The sequence below is a fragment of the Podarcis bocagei genome (assembly GCF_964188305.1).
Source record: "Podarcis bocagei genome assembly, chromosome: 15".
Lineage (NCBI taxonomy): Eukaryota > Metazoa > Chordata > Lepidosauria > Squamata > Lacertidae > Podarcis > Podarcis bocagei.
The window spans coordinates 43579985-43589023 of NC_138141.1; the positions used below are offsets into that span (position 1 = coordinate 43579985).

At 47.4% G+C, this 9039-nt stretch overlaps 1 protein-coding gene across 8 annotated transcripts in view; it reads right to left on the bottom strand.

The window, feature by feature from the left end:
* The window catches only part of TRPV3 (transient receptor potential cation channel subfamily V member 3), a 35660-nt gene extending 33362 nt beyond the window's left edge, over positions 1 to 2298 (bottom strand). For all 8 annotated transcript variants that reach the window (XM_081172030.1, XM_081172029.1, XM_081172027.1 and 5 more), the window contains exon 1: positions 1796 to 2298. The gene's annotated coding sequence lies outside the window, so the exon portion shown is untranslated. The remainder of the gene's footprint in view (positions 1 to 1795) is intronic.
* Positions 2299 to 9039: the final 6741 nt, after the last annotated feature.

The following is a 9039-nucleotide window of genomic DNA, read 5'->3' on the forward strand; positions in this document are numbered from 1 at the left end:
ACAGACACTTCAGGATACAGACTCTGCTAACCCAGAAATAGTGCTTCAGGTTAAGAACTTTGCTTCAGGATGAGAACAGAAATTGTGCTCCAGCGGCGCGGCAGCAGTGAGGCCCCATTAGCTAAAGTGGTGCTTCAGGTTAAGAACAGTTTCAGGTTAAGAACGGACCTCCAGAACGAATTAAGTATGTAACCTGAGGTACCACTGTATCACGTGGGATGCTGAAGATGCGCCTCTTCACCCTGGCCTTTGACCCTTGACCTTGAAATGGCATCTTCTTCTCCCCTGTGCCCCCATCCAGCTCAGTATTGTCTACACTGACTGGCAGCTGCTATCCAGGATTTCACAGGGGTGGTTGCCTAGCCCTACCTGGAAACAGGTACTGCTACCATCTGCATGTGAGGCAGACGTTCTACCACTGAGCTATGGCCCCTCCTCTAGACCAGTGGTCCCCAGACATTTCCCCTCATTTGAATGACCACAGACCACAGTTAATGATTTGTCTGCTATTTGTAGGCTTGCCATATTTCAGTAAGTTGTTGATCTTTTTTTCAGGAAGGCCGCCAAATTGTTGAGTTTTTAAAGGCTTTTTTAAAGGATTTTTTTGGCAGGATTTAACCCCCATTGCTGGTTTTCCATGTCATTTGCCCAATTTCTGAAAAATAATCCAGGACATTTTGGGAGGTGAATTTCAGGACATGTCCCGGAAATTCAGGGCATATGGCAGCCCTAGCTATTTGTCGCAACTGTAATGCACTGTATGAGTTACAGTTGTATTTTCACAGGCCTGCCATGGACTGCCTGAATGAAGCTCGCAGACCCGTCTGGGGACCCCTGCTCTAGACTTATACAGTAAGATTCTAGACCTCATGGTTTTGAATAAAGGGTTGATTAAACAGGAATACAGGAAGCTGCTACCTTATTCTGCTGATCTGCTACTCTTCCCCAGTGAAAGAGTAAAACCAGCAAGGCTGCTATATCTCCACATCTGGAGAACACACATTATTTCACACCCACCCACACTTTTTCACTGGTGCTTGTACATGAGCATTCTTTGGGGTTTTACTTTTAAGAGGACTGTTCGAATTAGATTTCCATAAAACACAACGCAGCATCTATGGAGCTAGCATGTATGAAAGCAAACAATCTGGCTGGATTTTTGCCAAGATTTTTAAAAAATCAGTTCCGATTATTTTCAAAGTTCTTTTCCCCCCACCCAATCCACTTTTAGCTCATCTCACATCTTTTAACAACATCTAATTCCCACCCCCATGCCTTCTTCACATTTAACTTTTTATCCCGGCTTTTGACACTTGAGTGTTTAAGGGGGGGGGAGGATGGGGCCACACTGTTCCCTTGACTGTAATTTATTTTAAAAGGTTTTAATGTTCTGTTTTTAAATGGTGAAGGGCAGGTGGGAAATCTAATAGATGATGAATTTTGTGGTGCATGTCTCGCTATTTGGTCCTTAGGACCCTTGAGCACATTCATATACACTCAGCTGCTTACAGCAAAGTCAAGAACTGCAACCAAACTCATCACTACTCCCAGACAAAGCCTCAAAACAAATTAGAATGTCAAATGAAAAATGGAGATTAGACTGACGACGAAAAAAACCGAGCAGTCACTTTTGACCCCACAAGCTTTAAAAAATAAATGGGAGAGAAATGAAAACATATCTAGCATATCAAGAGCCTGCTGAGTTTTTGTCTTGTTTTTTTCTGATGGAGAGAATCTCCTTAAGAGAATATCTGCTCAAAACAAAGATGTTTACGACACAATCACAAAGGCTCACCTTGGTTAAAGGATCCCCATCTGCCAAGAGTTAGGAAGAAAACTGGTCCAGATAATACCTGGAGGGGAAATCCAAAGATCCTTGGTTGCTGTTACAGTTCCTGTTGTGACATCCCTCAAAGGTGCGAAAGGACTAAATAAATATCCCGTCTCTCGTAGCTTAAAATAAATCCCCAAAACGTGAGGCAGGGACACATCCCTCGTCTGACTTGGGTGCAGTTTCCCTGGATAAGTATAGCACTGAGGTGCTTTTCAATGCCTGCTGAGTTACACAGGATCCACAGGTTGGCTACGAAAAGAGACAAACTTGCTAGACCACAAATTTCTTGGCTACTCAGAGCTGGGGAAAGACGCCACCATCACCAATTATCCATGCAAAAGACGTTGAGTCATAACGATGACGAAGGAAAGACACCTGAACATTATCTCAAAACCATCCGGAGAGCTTTCATCATTTTGATTTCTTTGTTTTTTACCCCCCTTCTTCTTTTATTGACACCCAGGAATCATTTGCAGTGAAAGAAAGCAGGCTAATTATCTTGCGGTCGGATTCCTCAGGTGCAGGCAAGAGACAATTAGTTTTCCATCCAAATAATGACGGAGGGCGCGTTTTAATAAGTCGAAAGCGTTTCGTGGCCAGTAGCACACTGATCCTCACAACAACCTGGCAAGGTAGGGCAGGATCATTATCCCCACATGAGCCTGAAGCTTGGAAACAAAGGTAGGAACTGAAGCAACAAGGATGAGGCAAGACTACTAGAACCTGGGCCGTCTGACATAATGGAAGGTTTGAAGATGAAAGTACTTCATACAACAATGGAAGTTGCTCTCGCAAGAGGCAGCGATGTCCACCAATGCTTCAAAAGGGGGCTACACAGATTAATTGAGGACACGTCTGCCAGTGTCTACTAGACACAGTGGCTATGCTGCCCCTTCCGCAGTATGCCAAGTGCTGGGAATCACAACTGGGGAGAGATTTGCTGTTGAGCTGATGCCCTGCTTCCAGTGTTGCTCCTTGTACAGCTCAAGAGGAAGGAAGATGGACACAAAACTAGACGGAGTTTGCTCTGGCTGCAATTGCCCCTGCTGTTGGGCTCCCTGCCTTCTGCCCCATCGGTCCCAATGGGCACCAATCCCCACTGTGGGACAGACATTCCTCTGCTAGATTTCTTCGAAATGGAGCAGTTCCATATTGCTGAATGAGGTTTGTGTGGGTGGGTGGGCGCCTGCCTCCTTACCAAGGTCCCAGCTCAACCATGGGCATCACAGCCCTGTTGCACAAGGATCTCTTTCAACCAAGAAGATCTCATTCCTCAGCAGCAATTCCAGCACCACAAGCATTCCCAAACATCACCAGGCGGAACCTGGAGGCAGGAAGCAACATTGCATGGAGGAATAGCATGAGCAGGGCATCAGGATTTCAGCATTTGTACTGGGCTGCTAGGGCTTACATTATGTATATACCGTATTTTTCACTCTATAAGATGCACCCAGTGGTGTAGCGTGGGGGGTGCAGGGGGGCTGGCCGCACCGGGCGCAACATCTGGGGGTTAGGGTTAGGGGGCGCAAATCCACGAGTTAGGGGGCGCAAATCCACGGGTTGGGGGCGCAAATTACTTGCCCTGCCCCGGGTGCTGACAACCCACGCTACGCCACTGGATGCACCCAACCATAAGATGGGCTGCCCTTCTCCCTCCTTGGGGAAAAGCCAGCAAGAGCCTCACACATGCTCTTCACAGCTCTTTAAAGGGAGCGCTGAGCAGAGCCTGTGTGCGCTCTTGCTGGATTTTCCGGGAGGTGGGGAAGAGATGAAGGGCAGCCTTTAAAGAGCTGTGCGGAGCGTGTGTGCATCTCTTGGGGGCTTTCCCATGAGGACAGAGAAGGGACTGACGGGCTGCCCTTCTCCCTCCTTGGGGAAAAGCCAGCAAGAGCTCTACGCTGCTCTTTAAAGGGAGCGCTGAGCAGAGCCTCCCGCCTGCATTCGCTCCATAAGACGCACACACATTTCCCCTTACTTTTTAGGAGGGGGAAAGTGTGTCTTGTGGAGCGAAAAATACGATAGGTCTGCAGCACTTAGCGACTCTGTGAGCGTCACGGCATGGACTGTTGATTTCCCAGCCCCTGGCCACATGGAGGCTGCATCGTGTGCTTTCCATAGAGAGAAGGACTGTTGTCTCATGGCCGGCTGTGAGCAGCGGTACCATTAGTCAGAGGTGAAAAGGCTGCTCAAGTGGAGCCAAACCCATTTCCAGTGGCAGACAGGACTCATCACCATCATAACATGCAAGGACTGGGGTGGGGTCCCCAGGTGTCCAGCGCCATTTCCACGAGACAGAAGATGATTAAAAATCTGGTCTGTCGAGTTGGGTAGGGAAATCCTTGCTGTCTTCATTCCTCTGGTTATTGTGGAGGGGTTTTAGCAATGCTTACATTGCTATTAGGGGGGACAGTCCATTGCTGGGACATCAGCGATGGGAAGCACAGAGAAGGATTCTTTATGTTCACTGGATCCCCCTAAACAGCTGAATCGGATGGCATTCTCACAGTCCAATCAACACCTTGCCATTTGTGTGCTGTTTTCATCATGCCAAAATCGTCCTTTCCCATTTTGCCCCCCCCCCACTTGCAGGTGGTGAAATTTGGGGTGGCTAAGATGATTTCTGAGGCAGTGGTTAGGGAAAGGGAAACCTGACAGTTTCAGGTTCTATTAGTTTCTCGTTTTTCCAAACTTAAGTTCAGTTCTCCACACTGGTTTGTTGTTGCATTAAAAGAAACTCCTGATGAAAATTCATCAGCATTTTCCCCCAGATATCTATCTATCTATCATCTATCTATCTAATTAGTTGTTGTTGTTGTCTTCACCTTAAAGTCACAGGGCAGCTTACGACAATTAAACCTGCTTTCCTTTGGACCATCTCATCGAGACAACATGTAAATAAGGTAATTTTGTCTCAATAAGTGAACTGAAGCGAATTCCTCCACCCCACCCCTGCAGAGCTAAACATATCATTGCAAGGGGCCTAGGCTGCTGCGTGTGCTTTTCTTGCCAGTAAATCTTTTTTGCAGCCTCCCTGGCTGCCCCTCCTGTCCCCTGAGCTGAAAGGGCGATCACTTCTTCTGGGCTTTAAATGAAGCACAGACACCCAGGAAGGCTGCGGAGTGCAGGTGCAATGATTTCTAGAATGAAAGGAGGACACTCACAAACACCCCTTGACTCCATTTCAAGACTAGGGTGCTGCTTTTAGGGGGGTTTAGGATGATGTTATCCACAATTGCTTGACTTGTTTGTCACAGTTTTCATTGGTTTGGCATTGACATGTTTGGCATCCTGGGCTCTTTCAGTGGACAAGGCAAATGGCATCTTCAGCAAACCCCCTTAAACCTGGCAGTGGTGGGGTGTGCAAAGGCGCAATTCTTCCTTGCTGCCTCTGACCTTTCTGGGGGCAAAAGTGATAATATGGGTGCAATGGGTCTTGGCACCCTTTAAATGCAAGGCATTTGACAAGGTGCCCCATGATATTCTTGTAAAGAAGCTGGTAAAATGCGGTCTTGACTATGCTACCACTCAGTGGATTTGTAACTGGCTGACTGACCGAACCCAAAGGGTGCTCATCAATGGTTCCTCTTCATCCTGGAGAAGAGTGACTAGTGGGGTGCCACAGGGTTCTGTTTTGGGCCCGGTCTTATTCAACATCTTTATCAACGACTTGGATGATGGACTCAAGGGCATCCTGATCAAATTTGCAGATGACACCAAACTGGGAGGGGTGGCTAACACCCCAGAGGACAGGATCACACTTCAAAACGACCTTGACAGATTAGAGAACTGGGCAAAAACAAACAAGATGAATTTTAACAGGGAGAAATGTAAAGTATTACACTTGGGCAAAAAAAATGAGAGGCACAAATACAAGATGGGTGACACCTGGCTTGAGAGCAGTACACGTGAAAAGGATCTAGGAGTCTTGGTTGACCACAAACTTGACATGAGCCAACAGTGTGACGCGGCAGCTAAAAAAGCCAATGCAATTCTGGGCTGCATCAATAGGAGTATAGCATCTAGATCAAGGGAAGTAATAGTGCCACTGTATTCTGCTCTGGTCAGACCACACCTGGAGTACTGTGTCCAGTTCTGGGCACCACAATTCAAGAAGGACACTGACAAACTGGAACGTGTCCAGAGGAGGGCAACCAAAATGGTCAAAGGCCTGGAAACGATGCCTTATGAGGAACGGCTAAGGGAGCTGGGCATGTTTAGCCTGGAGAAGAGGAGGTTAAGGGGTGATATGATAGCCATGTTCAAATATATAAAAGGATGTCACATAGAGGAGGGAGAAAGGTTGTTTTCTGCTGCTCCAGAGAAGCGGACACGGAGCAATGGATCCAAACTACAAGAAAGAAGATTCCACCTAAACATTAGGAAGAACTTCCTGACAGTAAGAGCTGTTCGACAGTGGAATTTGCTGCCAAGGAGTGTGGTGGAGTCTCCTACTTTGGAGGTCTTTAAGCAGAGGCTTGACAACCATATGTCAGGAGTGCTCTGATTGTGTTTCCTGCTTGGCAGGGGGTTGGACTCGATGGCCCTTGTGGTCTCTTCCAACTCTATGATTCTATGATTCTATGAAATCAGGGGTCAGCAAACTTTTTCAGCAGGGGGCTAGTCCACTGTCCCTCAGACCTTGTGGGGGGCCGGACTATATTTTGAAGGGGAAAAAATGAACAAATTCCTATGCCCCACAAATAACCCAGAGATGCATTTTAAATAAAAGGACACATTCTACTAATGTAAAAACATGCTGATTCCCGGACCGTCCGCGGGCCAGATTAAGAAGGTCATTGGGCCAGATCCGGCCCCTAGGTTGCCTAACCATGCTTTAAAAAGCCTGCCTTTCACCACCTTCTGGAAGTTGCCCTGATGCAAGAGCTTAAATCTTCCTAGCTGTAACATCTTCAGATATGGAAGCTTTCCTCTCTACTCTCTGACATACGGTGGTTACCTCTACTTTCTCCACATTCAGAAGCACCAACTCTGTGCTTTCTCAGATGTAGGACAGTGGTGCTTGTTCATCCTGGGTAGGAGGAAGGTCATTGCCTGCTTTTAAAAAAACTAAATCCCTAAATTGCCAGGTCGCATGAAGATGTGATTATTTGTTGACCTTGAGGCTGTTGACACGATACAAACAACTAACAGAGGGGTGTGTGCAGGCAGGCAGGCTAGCAAAGAACATCTGTGGGCCAGTAACTGTTGTGGATAGATTGGCACAGCTGTCTTAAGCCATTTTCATATTAGAGAGCAAAGCCTAAATATATGCAAAATAGAACAATATAGCACAAGCTTTCTACATCTATTTGCCTGAATTAGAAACTTAGTAGAATTTTTTGTTTTTTCAAAGTAGCTTCTTCTAGTAATGCAAGCCCAGGACGCATGCCAGCCTTCCCCATCCCAACGCCCTCCAGATGTTTTAAACAGTCCCACGGAGCACAGGCATGATGACTGGATTTCTAGAATGAAAGGAGGACACTCACAAACACCCCTTGACTACATTTCAAGACTCCAACGTTGGAAGCCTCTGCATAGCCGTTGCTGGGATTCACAAGTGGGGAGAGTTTTGCTATTGTGCTAAGATCCTGGCCGCAGGCTTCCCATTGTGCAGGAGCAGCTCAGCAATAAATCACATGGAGTAAGTGAAGTTAACTCTTATTAGAAGAAATGGGCTGCCAGTGTGGTGTAGTGGTTAAGAGCGATAGACTCGTAATCTGGGGAACTGGGTTCGCGTCTCCGCTCCTCCACATGCAGCTGCTGGGTGACCTTGGGCCAGTCACACTTCTCTGAAGTCTCTCAGCCCCACTCACCTCACAGAGTGTTTGTTGTGGGGGAGGGAGGGAAAGGAGAATGTTAGCCGCTTTGAGACTCCTTTGGGTAGTGATAAAGCGGGATATCAAATCCAAACTCTTCTTCTTCTTCTTCTTCTCCAGAGTGCCAGGCCCAATGAGCACGGCAACTCTCATGGGTAGGTCTTGTCCCTATGAGGCAGTTGTGGAGACTGAAGGTCTCCACCTTCCCACAGTTCCCTAAGTCCCCCTCCTCCCCCAGGTCCTTCCCAAGCAATCTGAGACTCTGCTGCTGTGCCTGTCTCTGCTCCACCCTCTTCATACCTCTTCTGGTTCTGGGAGACCAGCGGGGAGAGGAGCTTTTCGCAGCAGGAGCGGGAGACACCCTGGCTTCTTCACCAGCTTGACTCCTCTCTGCCTCTTGGACTCCCGCCTCTCTTGCTTCTGCACTTCTCTCTGCCACAGACTCCCTCTGCTCACTAAGCCCAGTCTTTTCCCTCTGACCACTCTTCGTTGTCCCACCACCAATCCCTGGGCTCTGAGCCTTCTTCTCTTGGGGGTTCCCCCAGCTGGTACCTCCCATCATCCCTCTGCATCCAGCAATTCCATGGGGACAGGATGCTGGTACTAGACTGTCCTCCTTTGGCCTCATCCAGGAGCCAGGCTCTTCTTAGGGGGTGTGGAGCTGTATGGAGCAACCCAACCAATTTTGAACAATTCCATTCCCTGTGCTGACATTGCCAAAAGCCGGGGGGGTGTTAGCTGTGACATAATGGCAGCTGGGAGGAGATTGATGGAGAAATGAGTTTTGAATGCAATCTTTGTTTGTTTGGAAAGAAATAGAAGAAGAAGAAGAAGAAGAAGAAGAAGAAGAAGAAGAAGAGGAGGAGGAGGAGGAGTTTGGATTTGATATCCCGCCTTTCACTCCCCTTCAGGAGTCTCAAAGCGGCTAACATTCTCCTTTCCCTTCCTCCCCCACAACAAACACTCTGTGAGGTGAGGGAGGCTGAGAGACTTCAAAGAAGTGTGACTGGCCCAAGGTCACCCAGCAGCTGCAGGTGGAGGAGCGGAGACGCGAACCTGGTTTCCCAGATTACGTGACTACCGCTCTTAACCACTACACCACACACAGTTTATGGTCAAGAATCCCCTCATCCAGCTTGGACTTGATGGCAACCAGGAGGATAGGAGCTTCTGAGATTTGAGCTAGTCATTCATACAGGAATAGAAAGGAGCTTGCCCACATATATATAGTTCTGTGTATGTCAGTTTATTTTATGTATTTATATTATGTCCCAACACATACTTTTTTTTAAGGCGGGTAAAAACTTTTCCAGGACAGATTGCAAGCTAATGAAAACAAGGAAAAGCCACAACAATCCACAGTTAAATCTTTCAAAAACCGATTATTAG